Source organism: Acomys minous, assembly GCF_964271855.1.
Source record: "Acomys minous genome assembly, chromosome: 9".
In the NCBI taxonomy this organism is placed as follows: domain Eukaryota; kingdom Metazoa; phylum Chordata; class Mammalia; order Rodentia; family Muridae; genus Acomys; species Acomys minous.
Window position 1 is genome coordinate 2,424,829 of NC_140490.1, and position 25,093 is coordinate 2,449,921.

The window sequence follows — 25,093 nt, forward strand, 5'->3', positions numbered from 1 at the left end:
CTTAAGTACGATGCCTTCAAAAGCTCTGGTTATCTGTATCCTTACTATTTTACAGACCAACTAGCATTCAATAAAGCACAGTCACTTGCCCAAGGCCGCATGATTAAATATAGAAGAAGAATTTGAACTCGGGCCACTTGGCTCCAAAGTCTTCAGCTGCTTTGACTAAGCGGTTTGACTTCCTGTAGTGTACCTGCCCAGTCTCCAATGTAAAGTCTGACAAAGATGAAATGTATAAAACAGCCACGTTTACCTTCTACTTAACGACCGATGACCTTCTTGCCTGGACAGGTGCCTACTTGCAAAGAAACTCAAGAAAACTTCTTTTTATTATTCTTGCTGGTTCCATACACGTGTAAAATGAATTTTGGCTACTTTCAGCCCCCTTACCCTCTGTCACACACACCCTTTTTTTTTTCTGAAAGTCATGTTTCTTCTCAACTACCTTCATATAGGCAACAGGAGAAGTTAGTGTATATAAATGGAAAGTGTAGACTGCTGTGAGGATGTGACCCTCACAGGGGCCAGGGAAGAGTCTTAGCACGTTCTGGACCAAAAAGGAAAAAAATTAATCCATCTTCCTTCCGGCTGGATGGAGGACTTGGGCTCCAGCTGGTCCATCACAGGGCACAGATCGGGGATTATCAACTCTGACTCAGAGGACGTTCTACCTGAAAGAATGATGAAACATGAAAAGGAGGAAGGGAAGCCAGGTAGACACCACATTCCCTACAGGAGGCAGAGCAGCGTCAGAGTCTTTCTAACCGGGAGAGTGCTTTCTACCACTCTAGCCCTGTACTCCAGGGAAGGGTCAGGAGAGTCCACACTCCATTGCCCAGAGCCAACCTTGCTGCAGCCTCCAGAAACACAGCACAGAGCTGTGGCAGATTTCTATGTCAGCAGGAAGCCAGCCTGCCACCCACACACTATTATTGGAGCAGGCTAGAACTTGGCGTCTGGCTGGCACAGCTGCCAGGGACACCTTGCCAGTGGCTGCAGGTGCTGGCTGCCGCTCTGGCACTCTTGACAGAACAAAGAGAGTGCAAGAAAACATAACAGGAACATATTTTTGGTTTAAGGCAGCAAATGTAGCAATATGTCTTGCTGTGACACTGTATGGGAGGGTCAGGATACAAAGTATCACAAGCTTACTTTAAGCACAGAAAATATTTGCTGGTAAGGGACGGCTTTCTCCTCCTCGCCCTTGGTTAATAGAAGCCCTGCCAGACATGTTGCTGCACACCTGTGATCCAGCACTTTAGAGGAGTTAGAGGCAGGAAAATAAAGAGTTTCAGGCCAGCATGTGCTACATAGCAACTCAGGGGTGGCTTGAAACCCTGTTTCAAGAAAAGCAGAGAGAGAGAGAGAGAGAGAGAGAGAGAGAGAGAGAGAGAGAGAGAGAGAGAGAGAGAATGAATTAATCACCAGAGTAGGTGAAAAGCTTTCATCTGTTTGGGTCAGAAAGGATGGAACCTTTAACCACCCTGATGAGCAGCACCTGTCCCTGGTTGGGCCTTTGCAGCATCGCACTGCGCCCTGCGTGCCCAGGGAGAAGGGGGCAATAAGATGACAAGAATCTAAACAGAATAAATACACTGCAAGGCTTTTATCCTCCAGGGCGTGAGGAAACCTTACTGGAAAACAACTATTTTATAAAAGAACATTTTTATAAGCTCTGGTTCCCAGTGGAGAAGGAGATGGAAAAAAAAAAGTCTTCCAACTTATAAAACAGAAAAAGAAGATGGGGGCCAAATTGCATGTGAGAAAATATCCTTGAATCAAAAACTCAGCCATTCACAACGACTTTCAGGGAGTCACCTATTTCAGGGATGCTTCTGCCACTGGTGTGTCCTGAAGTGCCGGATAGAAGTCCCACAACCTCTTTGAGCTTGCGGGTTTCCAACCATGAGGAGCTAACAGTGGTTCTAAGGCCAGTACTATCCATGCTCAGAGACAGCATGCCTTCCAGAGGAAGCTGTGCAGGGCTCTCTGGGAAAGAATTAACCATGATTTCTCAGGAAAATAAATATCAGAGAGGGGTTATGAGGTGACTCACCAAGCTGCCCACACCTAGTGCAGAATGCTAACCAGCTGATTGGCTAATCGGGACCAAAAAGGCACTGTAGATTAATTTGCTCAGTTTCCCCGCCAGTTTGCTAAGCACATAGATAGAGCAAATAGGGTATCTGTCCCTCAAGACGCCTATTACCCAGTGGGGAATCTTAGGAAATATGCACAAGTTGGGGAAGGAGATGTGTCTCTGGGTAAAAGGCTTGCCATGCAGGCATGAAGAGCTGAACTCGATCCCGGGACCCACATAGAACCCCAGGCATAGGAATGCATTCTGGGAAGGTGGAGACAGGCGGATCCCTGGGGAGTGATGGCTGGCTTCCTCAGTGTCACTGGCAAAATCCATCCCAGTGAGAGACTCCGCCTCACAACACACACACACACAAAGATGGAAGGGCTGTAGAGAACTCATACATACATACATACACATGTGCACATACACACATACACGTATGCACAAATCACTGGCTCACAGTAAAATATGAAGAGTATCAGATCGTGTTAATGGGACTGCTGACCACTGACCCTGCATGGGCACTCTAAGTCACACTAGTGGGACTGCTGACCCTGACCCTGCACGGGCACTCTAAGTCACACTAGTGGGACTGCTGACCACTGACCCTGCATGGGCACTCTAAGTCACACTAGTGGGACTGCTGACCCTGACCCTGCATGGACACTCTAAGTCACACTAGTGGGACTGCTGACCCTGACCCTGCATGGACACTCTAAGTCACACTAGTGGGACTGCTGACCCTGACCCCACTCGCGCACTCTTCCACTTTAGGCTCCCGTGGAAAGATTGAGTTTCAAGCGTGGTGACCTGGGTAGATTTGGTCACTTGTTCCGTGCACTTCCTGCCATTTGGAAACCAGAGATGATTTGGCACAGAAAATCTGCCTGATGTTTTTAATCAGACTTCAAAGGTCAAGGGTAGGCAAGGACCTAGAATTCCTATTGCATCTAAAATTATTTTACAGCCTTCCAAAGAACGTGGGGGGAAAATGAGTGCAATTCTCAAAATGATATTCTGCCAAAACACACTGCTGAGTCCTTGGAAGTGAACAGGTACCATAAAGAGGGCCAGACTATTCTCCACCTCACAGCCAGCGCAGGACAAGATAGCAGCCCCGGGCACGGCCGTAGAGTCCCCACGTGTGATCTGAAAGTGCGTGTATGTGTTCAGCGTTTTCTCCCACAGTGTAGTTTCTCTTTTTCTTACCTCTTCATAGCCCAAGCATGTGGACTTTTGTTCTTTTATTTTTTTAAGCTCTCCCTGTTCTTACTATTTTTTTTTAACTCTCTTGATTGACAATTACCTAATGAGCTCCTCTACCATGTCATATACTGTTTGGGCCATTAGGATTATAATGTCTTCTCTCTCAGAACTGTGATCAGGTTGGGGAAATTAACAAATATCCAACCAACAGTACGGCAGTGTTCCCTAAGAGAGTCTCTAAACCAGTCCCCTGTCGAGGCTCTGTGTCTGCATTTAGCAAGCCCCGAAGGTGATCTCCTTGTCCACCAAAAGCACAGTAGTTTATAAAATATGCTCTCCTGTGGGTAGGGCCATTCAGAGTGGACGTGGCTTAGGGTACAGATGAGCAATGGGGAGAGGTACACTGGGGGGAGGGGCAGGCAGGAGGCAGGGTGTACACTGGGGGGAGGGGCAGGCAGGAGGCAGGGTGTACACTGGGGGGAGGGGCAGGCAGGAGGCAGGGTGTACACTGGGGGGAGGGGCAGGCAGGAGGCAGGGGGTACACTGGGGGGCAGGCGGGAGGCAGGGGGTAAGGCTGGGGCAGGCAGGAGGCAGGGGGTACACTGGGGGGCAGGCGGGAGGCAGGGGGTATGGCTGGGCAGGCAGGAGGCAGGGGGTACACTGGGGGGCAGGCGGGAGGCAGGGGGTAAGGCTCAAGATGCTATCCAACATTTTGGAGCATACCCGATGACTCTAGCTCGCACAAGACTTCTCAAATGATGCTCTCCTAATCACTGTGGCTCCAGCCACTCCAAGAGCACTTACAAGGTTCTAGAAACACATCTTGGGTAGAGAGTCTTTTTCCCACCGTTTCTCCTAAGTTTTCCTTCTCTTTCCACCTTTGCAGACAACCATCTCTTCCAATATATCTACCTCCCGGTATTTACAGTTAGGCAAGAGCCCGCACAGTGGTTAGCCACCTTGTCATATTGCCCAAGATTATCAAAGTGACGGTATCTATGAAGTGACTAAGGTAATGCCACCTTGTCCTGACTTCGCTTTGTGTCTGCTTAGACGGTTCCTGACCTTCACCAACCACAACAGTCATATCTGCCCTGGCACGACCCTGAGTATGGTCTAGAGGTATTAGCCAAAATAATCAATGTTTATACAAACTTAAGCCGAAATAACTGAAGGTGTACATCAAAATGAATTGTCAGGTTATGTCAGAAACAACTAAACAAACGCTCTACCTAAGCAACTATTGCAAGGTTACTCTGACCCTCACCCAGCGTTGATGTAATTGTGTTTTTCATTTTAAAATGCTCTACCCTGAGCTTTGGCACCAAGAGACTTTGAAGCCCGACCGGCTTTTGGTCACTGACCAAAGTTTTTTGTTTGTTTGTTTGTTTGTTTTTCAAGACAGGGTCTCTCTGTTTAGCCCTGGCTGTCCTGGACTCACTTTGTAGACCAAGCTGGCCTTGAACTCACAGCGATCCTCCTGCCTCTGCCTCCCAAGTGCTGGGATTAAAGGCGTGCGCCACCACACATGACATAGGACTCATAGTCTTAATTGGTTTAATTAGCACAGTGGTCTATGTCTTTCTTGTGTGGATTTTTTACAATCTACTTACTATCTTGATTAAGAAATGTCCTAAGAGCACTGGCTGCTTTTCCAAAGGTCCTGAGTTCAATTCCCAGCAACCACATGGTGGCTCACAACCATCTATAATGGGATCTGGTGCCCTCTTCTGGTGTATACTAGGTGTACATGCAGACAGGACACTGTACACATAATAAATAAATGAATGAATAAATAAATAAATATTTTTTGAAAAAAGAAAGAAAGAAAAAAAAGAAATGTCCTCTAAGCCGGGCGTGGTGGCTATGCCTTTAATCCCAGCACTTGGGAGGCAGAGGCAGGCGGATCGCTGTGAGTTCGAGGCCAACCTGGTCTACAAAGTGAGTCCAGGATAGCCAAGGCTACACAGAGAAACCCTGTCTCGGAAAAAACAAAAACAAAAAAAACCAAAGAAACTTCCTCTAAATATTTCTTGTTTCTGATCCTTCAGAGCCTGGGATACGCAGCCCTTCTAGCACGGCATGGCACCTGTGGTACCTCTTGCTGGGAGCATCAACTCTTGAGTACAAACTATTTTTACCAAAGAAACATCAGGCGTAGCAGAAGGACATAAGAGAGACTGTGTGAGAACAAAGCGTCCTTGTGACCTTCCAACCTCATGGGTTGTGCAAACATTGTCCCATGAAGCACAGTGACAGCAGGTGACACCATTCACATCCACAACAGTTGTTATCTGAGTGTGTCAGAGCATCTCGTCCCTGAGATCTTGTGTGCACATGCATGCCAATGCAGGTATGGTGTGCATGCATGTGTGTATGCATGTTCACGTATGTATGCGTGTGTGTGTGTGTGTGTGTGTGTGTGTGTGTGTGTGTGTGTGTGTGTGTGTGCTGTTTGTTTGCTTGCTTTTCTTGGCTCATCTCCCTAAAGGTTCATCAACTTTCTGTATCTTTTCAAGATTTGAATTTTGTTGATTTTTTTTCTAGTCTTTGTTTTATTTTCACTCAAGTAATTTGATATGTGTGATTTGATATTTGAAATTTCCTTTCATCTGTTTCGTGTAGGTTTAGTTAGGTCTGCTTCTTAGCCTCCAAACAGAGAAGTTAGGCATTGACTTGAGAGCTTTTTGGGGGGGTTTTGTTGTTGTTGAGTTTTTGGGTTGGTTTGGTTTGGTTTGGTCTTTTTTTAAGATAGAGTTTCTCTAGGTAGCCTTGGCTGTCCTGTAATTCACTTTGTAGATCAGGCTGACATCAGACTCACAGAGCTCCATCTGCCTCTGCCTCCCGAATACTGGGATTAAAGGCATGTGCCGCCGGGCGTGGTGGCGCACACCTTTAATCCCAGCACTCGGGAGGCAGAGGCGGGCGGATCACTGTGAGTTCGAGGCCAGCCTGGTCTACAAAGTGAGTCCAGGACAGCCAAGGTTATACAGAGAGACTCTGTCTCGAAAAACCAAAAAAATAAAAAATAAAAAAAAATAAATAAATAAATAAAGGCATGTGCCACCGTGCCTGGCTGAGATTTTTTTTTAAATAAGCATCTATACGTACACACTTTTTCTAAGTGCTGAGTTTGCTGCATCTTACAAATGTTTTATGCTGTATTTTCATTTTCATCAATCTCAAAACATTGTCCAATCCCTGCCTTGAGATTTAGTTTTGTCCCATTAGTTACTTGGGTGAGTGCTGTTTGATTTCCACCTATTGATGAATTTTCTGAGTGCTCGTCTGTTGTGTAGCAATTTCTTCTGTATTAGAGCATCCCCTTCCTGCTGAGAAAGTCATCATTAAGACTCAAAAAGTAAATGGAACTTTCAAGACTCAGTAAGTAAACAACTCACAAGTCTCAGGACATTCCTGAAACCTCTAAGACCCACAGGTCCTCTCCCAAAGATTTCCCTATCACTGACAATTGCTAAGGGGCAGAGAGAGAAGTGATCCTCCCACGCACCAGCCGAGCAAGTCACCAGGCCCTGTAAGTAATCTCAGTAAACTCATCAGTTCACCAAGCTAGACACCGGTAAAAATCACTACCATGATCTGTTGCTGATGCCCTATGTATGGTGAACAGACACTTGGTCCAGTCTCCCAGGGAGTCACACAGCAACCTCTTTATTGATTTCCTAACTTAATTCCATTAGACGCCTTCCATTTTAAGTACTTTTAAGTATCCAATCAAAACTGCTCTGGAGGTTGGGACAATGACTCACGGATGGCCTGTTTGTTGGCCTGAATCTCTGTGAAACCTTCGGTTTGATCCCAGGTACCCCAAGCTGCTCTTTTTGCAGATGCATTCTAAAAGCAAAACACCAAACTGAAAGCCTGTAGTCAAGCAAGCTTTAAAAGCTAAGTTAAGGAATGAGCTCTAGAAAGAAGCAGAGGCTGTCGCCAACACCCTAGGCCCCGGCCCAGGAACTCTTCTATTACTGATTTTATAGCCACAAAGCACCTTCAGATTTACACAAGGAACACCTACTACAAACAAAGAACAGAGAAAATAGCTATTTTTAGATGAGGAAACGGTGGGGAGGGGTAAGGTTAAAATGGATGGTTGATCCAACCTGGTTTCATGTGGTTTTAAAATAGCAGGACTTTACCCTGCTTCCCTTTGCAGCTTTCTGGAAGCTGTGTAAGAAATGTTTTCCTGACATTCAGGCTGAGTTTTCCTTTTCTCAGTTTCATCGTGTCAGAAATAACTGTGCCTCTCCACACCACCCGAAACATTTCCTACAGCACCTGCAGGTGTCAGTTCTAACCCCCTTCTCACCCCTCATCCAAGTAAAGCATATTTAGGCCTCCTAATCTATCCCCTTATGCTGTTTATTATACTTTTGAATATACATATTCACTCTCTCTAAGGCACTCAGATGCCAGCACCCTTGATGTCACCTGTGTAATTTCTAACTTTATGCCCCTGGCATTTTACTTGGAGTGTGAAAGCCCAAATAATACTTAACTTTTTTTTAAAAAAAAACTGTAGACACTTTCTTCCATCAGCAGCCACAGGTGGCTTCGAGGCTTGCTGCTTTCCAAGTGCCAAACCGTGGGCCCATTGGGTGTCTGTCATTTGGATTACAGCCTTTCAGAAGTCAGAAATAAGCAGTTTCTTTCCCTGGCACTCTCACCATTTCTAGCAGTTCATCTGGCGTGGGGCAGCCATTTGCAGCTAGGGGATGCCAAGTTTACGCGCGCACAGGGTCTTTCTGCATCCCACTAGAGTGCCCTAGCTATTTCTGAAAGGTCAGCTGACCTACACCCACATAGACCCCTCAATGGCTGTACAGTTTCCCAAACACAAGCCTAATTTGGCTATTTTATGTGCCCGCTAAACTGCACCGAGAGTTTAAGATGCTCTTTAGTTTTTTGTGCGTTTTGTATTAGTTAGCATACAAAGCATTGACCTCATTATGACATTCTTAAATAAGATTTGTTTTTGTCCATTCTCCTCCCCGTCTCTTCCCCCCTCTTCCCTCCGTCCTCTACGATGCCTTCAGCACAGATCCCAGTGGCCTCTTCTGTCACGTGGGCCCTGTTGTGCCTGCCCTGTTTCCTTAACACCACTTTTTACTTTCTTGTGGTCTCCTGTCTAGTGCCATATCACAGATCTACGCTCACACCTGCTTGTACGCACTTACGTAAGCTCAGGTCCACATATGAGGAAGACTACGTAACTTTTGACTTTGTGAGTCTTGGTCACCTTGCTTAACATACTTGCCAGTTCTGTCTTTTGCCCTGAACGTTTCATTAACTTTTCATTACAGCTTGTGCGTTTTGTTCGCATTGGTAGACATTCCGCCTGGTTGCTTGCCTTTGTGGATAATGTGAGAACAAGCACAGATGGGCAGGGATCATCGTGGGCCTATGTGTGGTCCTTTAGTGTAGACCCAGCAGCGAAACAGCTGGGTGGCATCGCAGTTCTAGGAACCTCCGTATTGATCTGTCACAGTGGCTGTACTGGTTTCCACTATCACCAGCAGCAAGTAAGTGCTCCTCTTTCCCCACCTAGCTGCCAACATCTGGTTTTGTCTATTTTCCTTAATGATCGTCTTTGGGATGATATGCCCTAAAATATTCGGTAGCTTTTAGAGCCCTTCTTAGAAGTTCTTGGACGCTCTCAAGACTACACACAACTGAGCATTTTTTAACTGGCTGGCCTCAGTGTGTCAGTCTACAGAAGGCAACTGGAGCACCATCCAGATGAATTCCACCGGCTGAGAAAGTAACGTTACCAGCACGGAAACGTATCTGTGTCCTGTGGGTGAAGATCCCCTAAGTGAATACATACCTCGTAAGCAGGGTGGTGCCTTTCCATCCGTCACCTAAGAACGGTATTGCACAATTCATTTGAATATATGCTCTGCAAAAATGCCTTATAATATTCACTAAAAACAGACTTGGTCACATATCTACTTAAAGAGTGTGTTAAGAATCAATCTAATTTCTACAGAGACTAGAGAAGAGTCGCATCCGTTTCCTGACAGGAATGCAGATTTGACTTCACTTTTCCAAAGCACCGGGTAAAGGATGTGTGTGTCACTCATTTCAGTCCTGACCACAGAGGAAAGCCAAGATCCCAGAATAGATCTGTTTCCTTTCACAGTGGTCTGGACGTGTCTTCCAAAGTTAATGCTTTGGAAAATCAATCCCCAATGCAACCACAATAGAAGATACGGCCTGGTAAAGATGACTGGGTCGTGAGGGCGCTGCCCCTCGGGGTAGATATGTGCCATCGTTACAAAGAGTGGCTTGCTATGAAGGGAAAGCCTGACCTCTGCTCTTCTCTCGCTGCCTTGTAGACTCTTGCCTGTCTGCCTTCCGCTGTGGAGCAGAACAACAGGAAATCCCTTACTAGGTGTGGCCAGGCCCTTTGTCGGGGCTTCTAATGATGTGATAAACAGTAGGATCAAAAGCAACCTGGGGAGGAAACGGTTTATTTCAGCTCACAACCTTCCATCATGGTCACATTTTATCATGGAGGGAGGTCAGGAACCTGAAGGCAGGGACTGAAACAGAGGCCACCGGAGGGGCTGCGGCTTACTGGCTTGCTCCCCATGGCTGCCTCAGCCTGCTTTCTTATAGCACCCAGAACCACCAGCCCAGGGATGCCACCAGCCTCAGTGGGTTGCACCTTCCCAATCAATCATCAATCAAGAGAATAGGTTTTTCTACAGGCCAACCTGGCAGGGGGACGTTCTTGATTGAGGTTTTCTCTTCTCAGATGTCCCCAGTCTGTGGCAAGTGGGAGAAACAAACCAGGACAACAGGACACCTTCCCACCCTCCAGCTCCACTGAAAAAGAGCAGTTCTCTGTTCTTTAAAACTTGCTCAGTCTTAAATAATCTGTTGGGGATGAAAATGCAATGAAAATAAATAAACAGATGAAAATTAAATGTTTTTAAGTCAAAAGAGTAAATAGTACTAGAAATTTCAAGAATTCTTGGTACCATTTAAAATTGGTGAGCCCTTTTTTAAAACTTTAAAAAAAAACTTTATTCACTTTACATCTGGTGGCAGCCCCCTCCCTTGTCTTTTCCAGGTCCCTCTTATGCCCTGCTCCCCTCCTCTGGTCCTCAGAAAGAGGAAAGCCCACCCCCCTCACCACCTGACCCCGGCCTCCACCCCCCTCACCACCTGACCCCGGCCTCCACCCCCCTCACCACCTGACCCAGGCCTCCACCCCCCTCACCACCTGACCCAGGCCTCCACCCCCCTCACCACCTGACCCCGGCCTCCACCCCCCTCACCACCTGACCCAGGCCTCCACCCCCCTCACCACCTGACCCCGGCCTCCACCCCCATCACCACCTGACCCAGGCCTCCACCCCCCTCACCACCTGACCCCGGCCTCCACCCCCCTCACCACCTGACCCCGGCCTCCACCCCCCTCACCACCTGACCCCAGCTGATCCCAGCCTCCACCCCCTCACCACCTGACCCCAGCCTCCATCCCCCTCACCACCTGACCCAGGCCTCCACCCCCCTCACCACCTGACCCCGGCCTCCACCCCCCTCACCACCTGACCCCGGCCTCCACCCCCCTCACCACCTGACCCCGGCCTCCACCCCCCTCACCACCTGACCCCGGCCTCCACCCCCCTCACCACCTGACCCCGGCCTCCACCCCCCTCACCACCTGACCCCGGCCTCCACCCCCCTCACCACCTGACCCCAGCCTCCACCCCCGTCACCACCTGACCCCGGCCTCCACCCCCCTCACCACCTGACCCCGGCCTCCACCCCCCTCACCACCTGACCCCGGCCTCCACCCCCCTCACCACCTGACCCCAGCCTATCAAGTTTCATCAGGGCTGCCTGTATCCTCTTCTGCTGTGGTTGAGAAAAGGAGCCCTTTCCATTTACTTTAAATTACATTATGATGACGTTCCATGTGGGCCTCCCAACAGGTACCACAAAGCAGTATTCAGGACAGCATGGATGCAGATACTGGCTGGGATAACTAGACCTAAAGAATAAACCTTGACAAGGTGACGAAAAGAAAGAAGAATCAGCAACAATGCACAGGGCCTAATGAGAGGAGGCAATAGCATGCCGGGTCAGATAAAGAGAAACCTTATGTACACAACCAGAAACAAACTTACTCTACGCTGTATTCAGTCTTTTCGTTTAGCAGGTCCCAAAACAAAGACCAAGAGAAAATCAGGGACTTGCTCAAGAAGACAATGCATAATATTCAAGCCAAGACTGAAAAATGTCCCCCAATCCTGTGCCCTTCGGCTGTGTCCCACACTCAGCATTTACACCTCCAGTAGAGAATATACTCTCCCAAATAAACCCAAAGACTTGTCACTGACCCAGATTGGTTAAAGTTTGAATAGGAAAAATGTGTTCATATCTAAGTCAAAAGAGCCTAAACCTCACGCTTTACATAATATAATTTGATTCTCCCTTATGCCAGGTGTCATACTTAATTTCCCTTCATGATCTCCTCCAAGAATTTCACTCTGAAACAGTCACCACACTACCACAGGGCTAAAATATGTAAAGAAACTTAACTCCCCTGACTAGGATGGTAAGTAGGCTAACGGCCGGCTATGAGAGTGCACTCTGCTCAAGAAGCCAAGTCAAGTGTTTATGTAAGTGACGGATACACGATGCTGCCAGGGAACAGGGCTCTTCTGGTACATCTCTGGGGAGCCCTGAGGACCCAGGGGAAGAACAAATGCCGTCGTCCCTGGCCAGAGTCCCATTTGTGTTCTCTATCCGCACAAAATGACAAGGAGTCGGTTCCAGAGGACAACAAAAAACCTAACAGCACGTTTTCTTACATTAATGAGAAATAGAGGGTTTTTTATTTTCTTTTTCCTAAACTCTAAAGTTTCTCATATTTCCTAGAGCCTTGACAAGGGTATTCATATTGGTCATAAGTGTCAATAGCTCAGATTAGATGCCTATGTGGTAGACTCCAGGAAAAATAGGAAGATCCTTTCCCATACCTTAGCATGTCCTCAAACTTTTCCCAGGCTCCTATCACGGCCCAAAGGATCTCATGTCCCTCTGGAAGGATGTCAAAACCTTGCCATGTATGCCACTACTCTGGCCCCTTTCACCCATGGGCAACATTGCTAAGTATGATTCTCTGCCCCCAGGAGATGTGACCTCATAATATCCCAATATAGAATTCGAGATATCCACTTTTAAATAATCAGCACACAATAAAACCCATTTGCCATCCTTGCCTTAAAGTATTGTCACAATTCAAAGCCTAAAAATTGGCCAAGGGGAGGGAAAAAAACAACTTTTAGATCTTAAAATTCTCCAATGGCCCAATGGCCCTAGACAACAGTCCACAGGTCTAACCTTCCCCCTCAAATAATAGCATTTTATGATGATTATTATGGTCTATGTTTAAAGATGCCTCTGAGAATTCTTAGAGCACAAAAGTTCAACATTTTTCAAAGTACATAGCACGGGGGTGCAGGGGGGGGGGCGCGTGTGCCTCAGTGTGCGTGTGGAGGTCAGAAGACAAACTTGTGGGAGTCAGTTCTCTCCTTCCACAAAGTGGAAGCCGGGGTGCGGTGGGTCAAATGTTACAGACCCCAAGGTTTTCCATCTTCAGCAATCACCCCAAGTCATCTAGATACCTTAGCAAAGCAGAGTCCTGAACTCTGTCCTCATGTCTGGGGTGGAGCACAAGAATTTGATGAATGAGTGCTACTGACCCCTCAGGTCTAGACACTACATCGAAAGCCACTGCAGTAACCCACGCGCTGAGGACTCCACTCGCTCTCTCGCTCTCTCACCTCTGCCTCTTCTCCTTGAATGCTCTCTCCTAAGACTTCTGAGTTCTAAAGCACAGTCTATACATCTCTGTTTGCAACTTAAGGGATGAGAGTTTATTGGCCTGACAATTCCAGGTGATAATGATTGTGGGGAATGTCAAGGAGGCAGGAATTTAAAGCAGCTAGTCACATCACGTCCACAGTCCAGAGAAGAGAGCAATGAATTCATATTCTCGTGCTAGTTCACTGTCCCTACTTTTGTACAGATGGGAATCCCCTTCGTGGAGAATGATGCCGCCCCTGGTGGGTGGGCGGGTCTTCATATTTTAACTAAAGTAATCAAGATAACCCTCCACGGACACGTCCTTAGGTCAACCTAACCTAGGCAATCCTGCTCTGTAACCACAACAGCACTCAGTGTTGACGCTCACTCCTATCTTAACTCCCTTAATGCTAAAGTGCCCAGAGATCCTAAGCACAGAACGGCCATCTTTTAATGCCCACAGAAACGCTTGCTTTGTCCGTAGTTCTTCTCTCATTCCGAGCAATACTTTATCTCTACTTCCACAAGCCTAAAAAAATAAACATTGCAAATCCATTTATCTCAGTCCTTCGTCTCCCACATGAGTTCTTCATCCTCGTATTCTAGCATGCCACAGTGTGTGGTGCTTGTTACCAAGTCTTCCGTCTGTCATGACTTTCAAGACTGCAGACTCGGCCTTGCCTGTCTTGCCTCGCCTCACGCTCCCAAACGAGCTATTGGAGGACAGCTGTGCTTCTTGCGGTTTTTTACTTTCAAAATCCTCAGTTCACTCCTAGGCCCTCACCTGGGAAAGCCTCTCTATATCTCCCTATACAAAACCTCCACGGTCACCAAAGTCCAGCTACAGCTGTGAATGCAGTCTTCCCTTATTATTCCTACTGGATACGTGCCCCTCCCCTGACAATGACTCTCCAAGACTCCCATCTTAATATACCCCCCCCCAATACAGAGCTAAGGTCCCCTAGTGGCAAGACATACCTTGATGATGACACGGTCTTCTGAAGAATTTATACAATTTTTAGTCAGAATGTGTGTTTTCCCGAGGAACTTGTGACTTACTGGAGGACATTAACAGGCTCTCTTTGGTTTAAGAGTTACCCAGGGATTTCACAAATACGTCTTTGATAGTTGGTAACAGTTTGTGTCAACTTGACTTCTTCTAGAGTCAAGTAAGAAAAGGAAACCTCAACTGAAAAAAAAAAGTCCTTACCAGCCTGACTTGTGGCCAACCTCATGGGGAATTTGGGGGCTTTTTGGGGTTTGTTTTCTGATGGTTTTTTTGTTGTTGTAGTTAGTTAGTTAGTTAGTGTTTGTTTGTTTGTTTGTTTGGGGTTTTTTTTTTTTTTGTTTTGGTTTAGTTTGGTTTGGTTTTTCAAGATAGGATTTCTCTGTGTAGCTTTGGCTGTCCTGGACTCACTTCGTAGACCAGGCTGGCCTCGAACTCACAGAGATCCTCCTGCCTCTGCCCCCCTGAGTGCTGGGATTAAAGGCGTGCACCATCACGCCCGGCGGGCAGAACATTTTCTTGATGGAGGATGACCTAAGAGCTATAAGCTCCTCAAGTTGTTTGGTCATGGCCTTCTCTCACAGCAACAGAAACCTCTAACTGAGACAAAATTTGGTGCCACCAAAGGGGTATTGTTTTGGCAGACTTGCCCATGCTGTTTTGGGAGAGGGCTGTAGGAAACATTTGGAACTTTGGATTAGAAAAGCCGTTGAGTATTCAGAGTTTAATTTGCTGGTGTAGACAGTGAGGATAAATGCTGAAAGGTCGTAGATGACGACGGCCTGGCCGTGAGCTTTCAGAGGGAGCCAAGGCTCTACTAAAGCCATGGATGTCATAGTTCGCACTGAGAATTTGTGGTTCTGGTCTGCGGGAACTGAATAACCATTTGTGGTTGTCAAGGGACCAGAACCACCAACGTGAACCCTCAGCTTTGCTGGGAGAATCCACACCGGCGTCTAGGGCTGAAGAATCAGCTGTGATGAGGAAGAGACCAGCAGCATCGAGACATCAGCTTCCGGGAAGCATTTCCTCCGAGTCGGCACACAGAGGCTGGGTTGTAGAGGTGGCCAAGTGTTCTTCCTGGCCGTGCTGACAGCTGAACTTAGTGATATGAAAGAGGCTTCCAGGTGGTCCTGGTTCTGAAGGCGGGAAGGGGTCAGGAAAGGAGCGTGGGCATGGCACTGTGAGAGACCGGAAGAGGCCGTTCATGATTTGCGAAGCCCCGCTTGCAGAAGAAGCCTCATGGCTGAAGGGGTCATGGAGGGAAGCTGAGTCAGAGCCCCTGCAGAAAGGCCAGGAAAGGCTGTTGGCGAGCGTGCAGCCCAGTTGCAGAGGAGGAGACAGCATTTTAGAAAAACCAGTTCCATGGGGCTACCACGAAGGGCAGCCGCAGCCATGGAGTGGAGCGGATTCTGCGACGATGAGACACGCGGTGTGCGCGGTGGGCAGCAAAGCTGGAGACGCTTCGGCTCCAGACCTCAAGCACCGGACTGTTTAAACTGTCGGATTTGAGGTTTGATTTGATTTGATTATGATTGTGCCCTGGTTCCTCCCTCTTGAAGCAAGAAAGTATGTAGCTTTATTTTTATTATTATTATTATTATTTCACAGGAGCCCACAGTTAAGGACTTTGGAACTTTAGAAACACTTTGGAATTTCACAGAGGTTTAGACTTTGGATATTTTAGAGAGATTTTGGATATTTTACGGAAACTTTGAAAGAGACTTAGGGTGTTTTAAAGGGACTAAACTTTTAAAGCATTTGGATTTTTAATGACTCAAGAACTTTTAACAGTTGGAATATTTTACACTGTGATATTAATATTAACATTCCATCTTGGGGACAAATGAGAAAGGGAAGGTTGTGGTTGCATAGTGATGTGTTTGTATGTGAGGTTGGCAACGTGTCAATTGTACTGGCTGGGCTTATGCCAGCTTCACACACGCTACAGTAGTTTAGAAAAGGGGACCCTCAACTGAGAAAATGTGGGGGCACTTTCTTCTTTTTACTGAAAATGATTTTTTTCATATAATATATTCTGACCACAGTGTTTTCTCCTTCATCTCCTGCCAGGTCCTTCCAACCTCCCGACCCGTCCACTCCACATCATCTTTCCCTTCATCTTTTTAGAAAGCAAACAGGCAAAAAACTTAAAAAAAAAAAAAAAAGAGTTAAAATTAAAAAAATAAAACTAAACAAACTGGGGCGGGGGGGGGGGGGCGGCGGTGGAGAAAGAACACAAGAGATACATACACAGTGAAAGGCATACACACCGTTTTCTCAGTGGATGACCTGACGGGGGTCCCAGATCACTGTGAGCAGTGCCCACCCCGATGCTAGTGACCCTGGATGCTCTAAGAAAACAGTCTGAGCAAGCCCACAGGCAGCGTCCCTCCATGGCCTCCAGGTTCAGGCCTGAAGTCTTTACCCTGGCTTCCCTCTGTGAAAAGTGACCTGAGAGTTGTAAGGTGAAATAACCCTTTCCTCCCCGGGTTGCTTTTAGTCAACATGCTTCATCACAGCAATAGGAGCCCACACTGAGACAATAATATCCCAGAGGTTTTTTTTCCCCCATTAGTGATAGCTGTTATGCCAGCCACAAGGCCTTCTATTACCTCTTAAATAAAAGCAATGTCCCAAGGTCAAGCAGGTACAATATTTGATCTGCACCAAGCCAGTTTTCTCCCCAGCACAGGACCGAACCAGCAGCCTTGGTGCTGTTAGCACAGAAGGCTCGGCACTTGATTTACTAATATCGACATGATTGTCTATGGCCGTGTGGGATAACTGCCTTCTCCCAGACAGACCGTGCTGGAAGGACCAATTCCTGACAACTTCACCACCCTGCCAGGCTCCTGGTTTGCATCTCCTTCCTCCATCTCTGAGCCACTTTCTTAAGAGGGTGCCTACAGCTGACTGCTTGCTCCCCAGGCATCTCTCTAAAGGGACCAATCCTTGGCACTGCTCTTTCAGATCCCCAGGCAGGTCCTCTTTGATGATAGTACAATCTTCTGGTCATACATGTTGCTGCTTCGCAGAGGTCTTTGTCGCTGACCTCACCACAGCACTTACAACATGTCGCAGGACTCGTTGGCTATGGTGACTCTAACCAACCTTAAAGATACACCACAGTGGAAGTCCACACAAACTGCAACATCTGCTGCCCTGTGGGACTGAGGAAGGCCTTTCTGCCATTGCTATAGGCTTCCTTGTCCTCTTCCAATGGAGCCTATGAGTTTTGGCTTCAGTTATCAGTAACCCATTACCTGCAGTCTGGTCTAGTCCAGCAGAGCACACTAATCAAGTCATAGCCCATGGAGTGTTCTCCTCCAGAACTTTCTGCCGTTCAGACAGACTCTTGTCCTTTAGTCTGCCATCCTCCCAACCATCTCCAGCATTACTGGAAAGATTAGGTGGAAAGAGAGACACAGACAGACAGACAGACAGACAGGCAGACAGGCAGACAAGAACTGACCAGCCCATGGAACAGGTTATCTACTCAGTCTACCTAATCCTCCACTTACTCTGTATAGCTAAAGTTTCTACCCCTACCTCACCATCTCCAAAAGACAAATCGCCTAGCGCGTGCACACACACACACACACACACACACACACACACACACACACACACACAAATAAAAATGATTTCAATCAGGGTTCTCACTAAGCTGGCAAGCTAGCTTCAATACTGACGTCAAACTAAGTGACTAGAGCAGGATTCTATTTAGATATTCCCAAGGCTTTGACTGTTGTTCATGAGCAACCCTTGCACACGATTCTTCAAATCAACCTTCTCAACTCCGTCCACTTCCATGGAAGTCATCCATCCCCAACTTCTGGTCATCCCCCACTTCTGGTCATCCCCCACTTCTGGTCATCCCCCACTTCTGGTCATCCCCGACTTCTCGTCATCCCCGACTTTTAGTCATCCCCGACTTCTGGTCATCCCCAACTCCTGGTCATTCCCGACTTCTGTCATCCCCGACTTCTGTCATCCCCGACTTCTGGTCATTCCCGACTTCTGTCATCCCCGACTTCTGTCTCCCCAACTTCTTGTTATCCCCAACTCCTGGTCATTCCCGACTTCTGGTCATTCCCGACTTCTGTCATCCCCGACTTCTGTCATCCCCCACTTCTTGTCATACCATGTACTTTGTACTGACAAATCTTTAATATGAAAAATGGAGATGCGGGGTAACTTAATATGTAATTTTTTTTTTCATTTCAATAGCGATAGTTTTGTTAGGTGTTTTGTCTAAGTTAAAAACCAAAGTTAAATCCACTGGATATAAAAAAGAGTTCTGTTTACAAAAAAGAAAAAAGTCCTGTCTGCATCTTTCCTCAGCAACGCATCTGAATAACAGCTGGGCTATAAATAGAAGCTGCAAGGGGGACTAATTCTGTTTTGATTCCATCTCTTCAATGACATAGGAAATCCCTCTGTCCAAGCATATTAAGCTAAATTCCAACATCTGGGATTGAAGAATTTTATCTAGGACATCAACATCAAACAGCTCAGAGTGCCAACCTTGAAGATGTACAAATAACTCCCAAAGGAACCCAGTTTTGTAACTATCAACTCAGGGGACTTCAGAATTAAAGGAAAAGGTGAAATATAGGCTTGCTTTAAAAGGATATTCCTTTGCAATCATCTACCCATGAGATGGAAGGAAAGCTGACTCTCAGCTACATTGTCCTGGAAGATCCTCTCTGCCTTTTGAGACTGAGAAAACATTGGCATCGTTTACTGCTAGATCCTTTCTTATAGAAACGTTGTGATCCTTCAAGAACGTGTCAGCTAAGCTAAGCCCTCAGCTATATAGAGAAAGTCTACTGGGAAAAGAATGAATGAAAGGCTGGATTGGATTTTCCATGAAGCCAACAATCAAAGTTGTTTTATTTGGTATATCCCTTCCTGTCAGTTGTTTTATTTGGTATTTCCCTTCCTGTCAGTTGTTTTTGTGCTCTCCTTGAGAAGAAACAAGCTAAGAAGGCTGATCCAGTCACTTCCAAATCTCACTTCCAGTTTCCATCTTATTAAAGACATGACTTAACTTTAATGTGTGTAACATAAACAGAATCATAAAAGGGGAAAAAATTAGAAACAGTCTGGACAAGTTGGTGTCCAAAGCAGGGAAATGCCACAGCTGATCTGCTCTTGGCACTGCCGTCCTCTGCTGTTGTTTACTTTGAGGAGAAGTTCCCCTCTGCCCAGCTGCTGGCTCCTCACCCTCCGTTGCCATCGTTGGGAATTCCAATTTCACAAAGTTATTACAATGCAGCCGCAAATAATCCATCTTGTCAAGTCCATCTTCGGGACTGGAGATAAAGGTGAACCTGAGCTGCTGCACACATCTGGAGAAGGTTCGTTACTTGTAATTGTGAGCCTCCCTGTTAATGCACCCAGGAGAAAGGGGCTGACAGGCTGCATATTTCTGCAAACTGTTCCCAGAAAGAACCAATTTCCTGACTTCCATGTGGTGTCGATAATGGAGGCATGAGACAGAGCAGCGCTTATGAAATATTAAATCTGCTTACAGGTCCAGCTAGAAGCAAATTCAGACCACCTGTGAGAAGGAGCCCGGCAGGGCACTCAGAGCTGGGCACGCACATGGTACATGTGAATGACGTGTTCTAACATATGTATGTGGGCTCGTTTGCCACAAAACTTCCTAGCAGCAGTAGTACAGAGGAAAGAAAACAAAAGACAGGGGCAGGGGGGCGACAAAGACAGGGAGAGGGCAAGCAAGAGGGAGACGGAGAAACACATTTCTGCACATTTTTGAACTGAAACAGCTCAAGTCACTGACATTATTAAATTTACTATCATAAGCAGCCAAAGTTCATCTTATTCATCAGGAAAAAAGTGACTGATGTTTTGTGGCATTAGTATTACATCATTTTGGTTCTTGCCAATAAAAACAAAGCATTAGTGTTTCAGTGTTTTAATATCATGATTTAATTCTGTCAATGATGTTGGGACCAAGAGGCTCTACCAACATGAAGGCCCCATCAAAATTCTTGAGTCAAAGACTGTGGCTCTCAAATGAGTTCCCCACCTTGACCTCCCGTTTCACAGTACATATTTTATGCCTGTGACTTTCCAAATACGGGTTCTTAACATTGCAAATGTAAAGTTTTATATCACTAACTTGTGTTTCGGGGGTTTGCCTAAGTAAATAGAAAAACATCTGGGCTCTTTTTACTGGCAAAAGCAAGAGATATTTGACCTAAGATCAGATTTTGAGACTTGAATGTTAACTTGGGCTTTCCACAGAATGTGTCTAATTTTCCACAACTTTCTGTTGAGAGAGTAGAGCCCAGTTCCTTTAGGGGGACGGTATAATGAAGCGTGTATCCCCAATAAGACAAAAGTCCCAATTGGCTTCCTGAACCCAAAATGTCGCCCCCATGTCTAAGCCATTCATGTGTGAACCAACGGTATTATCCAAGGCTAAAACAAGGATTCAACGTCACAAGGCTAAGGAGGTTGGGGGCATCTAGATCTCTCCAGACAGAAGGGCGTGTAGGATACTGTGACTCACCCACTCAGGACTTCCAGCCTGCCTCACCAGCTCTCAAGTGTGTTTGGAAATTTCCTTGCATTGAAGCAAGTCACTTTCCTAGGACTGGCCGGAATCTGGAGCTGTAGCACCCGCCAGAGAGGCCTCCCAGGCCTCAGCTCTCCTTCCAACGTGGTCTAGAGGAAACAGAACGGGCCCTGCTTCCAGGGCAGTTAGAGATGGCTGCCTCAAGAGAGCTGCTTCTATGACTTCCACTGTGAAAGGCACACGTGGCCATACCACTGCCCCCTGCAGGGAGCTTCCTGCCATTACACATTATATACATGAGCTCATAGATTCTAGTTCGTTTCAAACGTCAGAAGCAATAGGGCCAATCCCTGATCTGCTTTTGATGAAGTGTTTTATTAAAGTCAACTTTCGGCCTCGTAACTGAAAAGGCAGGTCTTCTTTTAGCTGTAGGTCAGTGTGCACCTTCCAAATGCATAGCTGTTTCCCAACGAGAAGAGCCAAGGCCAGGTTCAGTAGCCATCCCCTTCAAAAGCTGCTTGTTTCTCAGCACTGAGTCATTTAGAATTGGGAAGTTGTACAGTATGTGCACACAAGTATTTATAAGCACTGTTTGTTCACAAAAATTCCAACCTATTGGAAACACTGCAAAGGTCCACTAACTGGTGAATGGAAACAACAAAATATGGTATGGCCATGTTTGTAGACTCTCCAGTCAACAACAACTAAAGTATATAAAAAGTAACAACCGCACTGCAACACAGAAGACTACAAACATCACACGAAGTGAAAGAAGCCAGGCACAATAGACTTCACTGTATCCAGTTTGTCTCATAAAGGACATCCAGAAATGCAGAGCAACAGCGGGGAGTGTAGCTCAGTGGTAGGCTGCTGCTCGGTGCAACGGGTAATGCTCTCTGTCACTGTGATGTGACTTAGACTTCTCCAGAGGATACATCTCTATGTGTGGCTCTGAGGGCATTTCTGAGGAGGTAGAATGGAGGTGGGGAAATCTACTTGGAATATGAAAGGCAGGAGGGCCAGACTTAGGAAAAAAAGAAAAAAGAAGGAAGTGAGCTGAACACGAAAGTCCATCTCGGCTTCCTGATGGAGAGCATGGGGTCAGCCACTCCCCCTCCCCTCCTGCCGCCTCTGATGCTTCCCTGGTGTGACGAGGAGCCAAAGCCAACCCTTCCTTCCTTGCATGGCTTTTGTTAGGCCTTTTCTCACAGCAGCAAGACCGTATGGCTAGCATGCAGAAAGCCCTGCACTTGACCTCCAGGACCTAGGAGGAAGAGAGGAAACAGACGGTGGCTTCCCAACAGACTGCAGCTTGGGGCCATAATAGGAGATACATAAACATGTTCACAAGGCTTTTACAGAGATGGTTAGAACTTAACTCTGGATTGTTGTGACAAATGCCCAACTCTAAATTTCCTTTTTAAAAAATATTTTAATTTATTCATATTACATCTCAATTGTTATCTCATCCTTTATATCCTCCCATTCCTCCCTCCCTCCCATTTTCCCCCTACTCCCCTCCCCTATGACTGTGACTGAGGGGGACCTCCTCCCCCTGTAGATGCTCATAGGGTATCAAGTCTCTTCTTGGTAGCCTGCTATCCTTCCTCTGAGTGCCACCAGGCCTCCTCAACCAGGGGACGTGGTCAAATATGGGGCACCAGAGTTCATGTGTAAGTCAGTCCCCACTCTCCACTCAGCTGTGGAGACTATCCTGTCCATTGGCTAGATCTTTAAAATCACTGAAGTGTATATATAAGCTAAGCATAATTAACTTGTATAGAACGCCTCTCCGGGTCAAGAAGTGACAACAGACTTCACCTACAGCCTCTTATATAATATTTAGTGCTGTCCCACTTCTGTTGTTCTTATTTTATAGATTATGAAACAGACGCTTGATCAGTAAATGGTTTGCTTGGACTCAGTCAGTCACATGTCACCTCTTTTTCCTTAAAACATTTCCTTCAAGCCAGACGATGTGGCACATGCCTGTAATCCCAGCACTCAAGGAGACAGAGGCATGAGGATCTCTGTGAGTTCAAGACCAGCTGGTCTACAAAGCGAATCCAGGACAGCCAGGGCTACACAGAGAAAACCTGTCTCGAAAAACAAAAAAACAAACAATCATTTCCTTCCACTGTTGCCTGGAAATCGCCCTGGGCAACAAAACCTTATACCGTGTGGTCTCCACGGGCCGTCCACAACACGGACCCTTTCTCCACTCTAGACAAGCTACAGCATGACCTTTCACCCCCCCCTGCCTGTAGCCACACACAGGTGTGTGTGGGTGACCACAAAGGGGGGAGGGGCACGCATCTGGACACAGCAAAGCAACTGCACACTGCACACAAGTTCACAACCGTTGAAACAGCACGCACAGGGCCTGTGCTAACCCAAGCCAAACTCCAGCATACCACGGTGGGCATGGGCACAAAGTCCCACTCAAGCCTGGGAGCTACTAACTGTTAGCTGCTTGGGAAAAAGAGAGATGGTAGTCTCCAAGAGTGTATCCCAGGCAGATTAACCATGCTCCCCTGAGAGGCGACACATCCAAGAATGTTTAGGCAGCAGAAATGGGGGGTTCTTGATGTTTCGGGGTTTTTTGTTTTAAAAGACAGAAAGTTAAGTGGGCAGAGAAGGGGTTAGATCTGGGAAGAGTTGAAGGAAGAGGAGGAAGGCAATTAGAACACACTGTATAAACTTAAGAAAAGAATTGCGAGGCCTCATGACCACAGAAGACAGGGCTAGACCCTCTCGCCTACACATTCTCCTGAAAGCCAGGAACTATTGTTAGTTCTGCAAGGCATGGGATTACACAGACAGGGACCGTGTGCAAGCTGCTCCCATAGCCTTGCCTAAGGTTCAAGAGCTTCCCTGAATAAGCAGTGAAGCACCTGCATTCTATTTCCTGCAAAAAGCAATGCTTTTCCTGCTACCAATAGAGAAATACATTGAACTGTCGGTGTGCACATCCTTCCCCCCTAACCCCCCACTACCTCATCCCACCTAACCCTCAGATGTCATTAGTCCCATGGTGATGCATCTGTGCCTTCTTTCTGTTCCTCTTCAACTCTCAGTTCCACTTTGTCCAGTGTCAGATTCGTAGCATGTTGAAGGAACGCAACACACATTAGATAGATTATTTAAAAAAAGAAAAAAAGACTGCATAAATGAAAGTCATGAGAAAGTACATCTGGAGCTCACCCTTTTTCCTCCTTGGGAGACTATACCTACCAAGGAACTCTCTGTTCCTTCAGTTAGCCTTTCTTTCTGCAGGACAGCAACAGATCAAAACCCTTTTAGACGGCCCATCTGCAGAACTGCCCCACTAATGGAACAAACCACTTCAGCTGCTCCGACTCGAAACAAACCACCTCAGCTGCTCCAACTCCTGCTAGGAAGAGATATGGCAAGCTGTCGTTTTTCAAAAGCATACAGTTTGTTTGCCTAGTTTGTATCTTAGCATCTATCATGTCCTAGGAAAAGGAGCCAAACGCTAACAGTAATCCACCCCGAATAGCGTGTTCGCGGATATGTAAGGATGGCGGAAAGAACAAAGAACAATGCAGTCCCTGGTCCAGGCCAAAGAATCATTGGTGGGAAAAAAAATCATTGGTGGCACCTTGTTGTTTTATTGTTTTTACCATTCTTGGTTTTGTGCTATTATTTGTACTAATTGATACATATTTTAACATCAAGTTGCCAACATCTTTATATTAGGTCACACGTTGATTCCAATAGTAGATCAGTAAATGTAAAAAAAGAAAAAAAAAAGATCTCTCTATTTGAGGTTGGTTTCAGGGGCCCCTCCTGGAACCCAGGAGATAAATTTAGCTGAAAATAGGCAAAAAAATAAAATAAAATAAAGTACTATAACCAATATGAACTGGCCATTTGACATGTCTGAGCAACAAGCTAAGTTTTCTCTTATTCTATCCTTTTTATATAAAATCAGAGAATCCGTTAGGATTCTGCTTCAGTCAGCCTACCTATGATGTCATTGCCTAATTGCCACAGGGGCGTGGCCTTGCCCAGGGCCTATGAAAGAACAGAGCCACCTTGCCCCCCCCCCTCTTACTCTCTTACCTGCCTCCTTTCTGTCTTCCTCTGTCTCTGTCTCTGTCTCTGTCTGTCTCTCTGTCTCTGTCTCTGTCATCTCTCTCTCTCTCCCTCCCCCCCCTCTCTCTCTGGGGTGCCCCTCCCCCTTTCCTTCTCCCCATGCTCATTTATTAAACTCCTCATCTACTATCATATCTGCTGCCTGGCATCTCATTATCTTATTTCTTATTCTTTTTAATCATTAAATTACCTCATATAATATCATATTTCTTGCCTGGCATCTTATTATCTATTTCTTTTTTTTTTTAATCATTAAAGAATCAGTTTAGCTTATTGAAATAAA

At 46.4% G+C, this 25,093-nt stretch overlaps 1 protein-coding gene across 3 annotated transcripts in view; it reads right to left on the reverse strand.

The window, feature by feature from the left end:
• LOC311605938 (uncharacterized protein) overlaps window positions 1-25,093 on the reverse strand; it is a 302,332-nt gene that overhangs the window by 245,310 nt on the left and 31,929 nt on the right. The window contains exon 6 of one of the 3 annotated variants that reach the window (XM_084796771.1): window positions 627-671. The exons of the other annotated variants lie outside the window; for them this stretch is intronic. The gene's annotated coding sequence lies outside the window, so the exon portion shown is untranslated. Of the gene's footprint in view, window positions 1-626; window positions 672-25,093 lie in introns of those variants that run through there. 3 annotated transcript variants of the gene reach the window in all.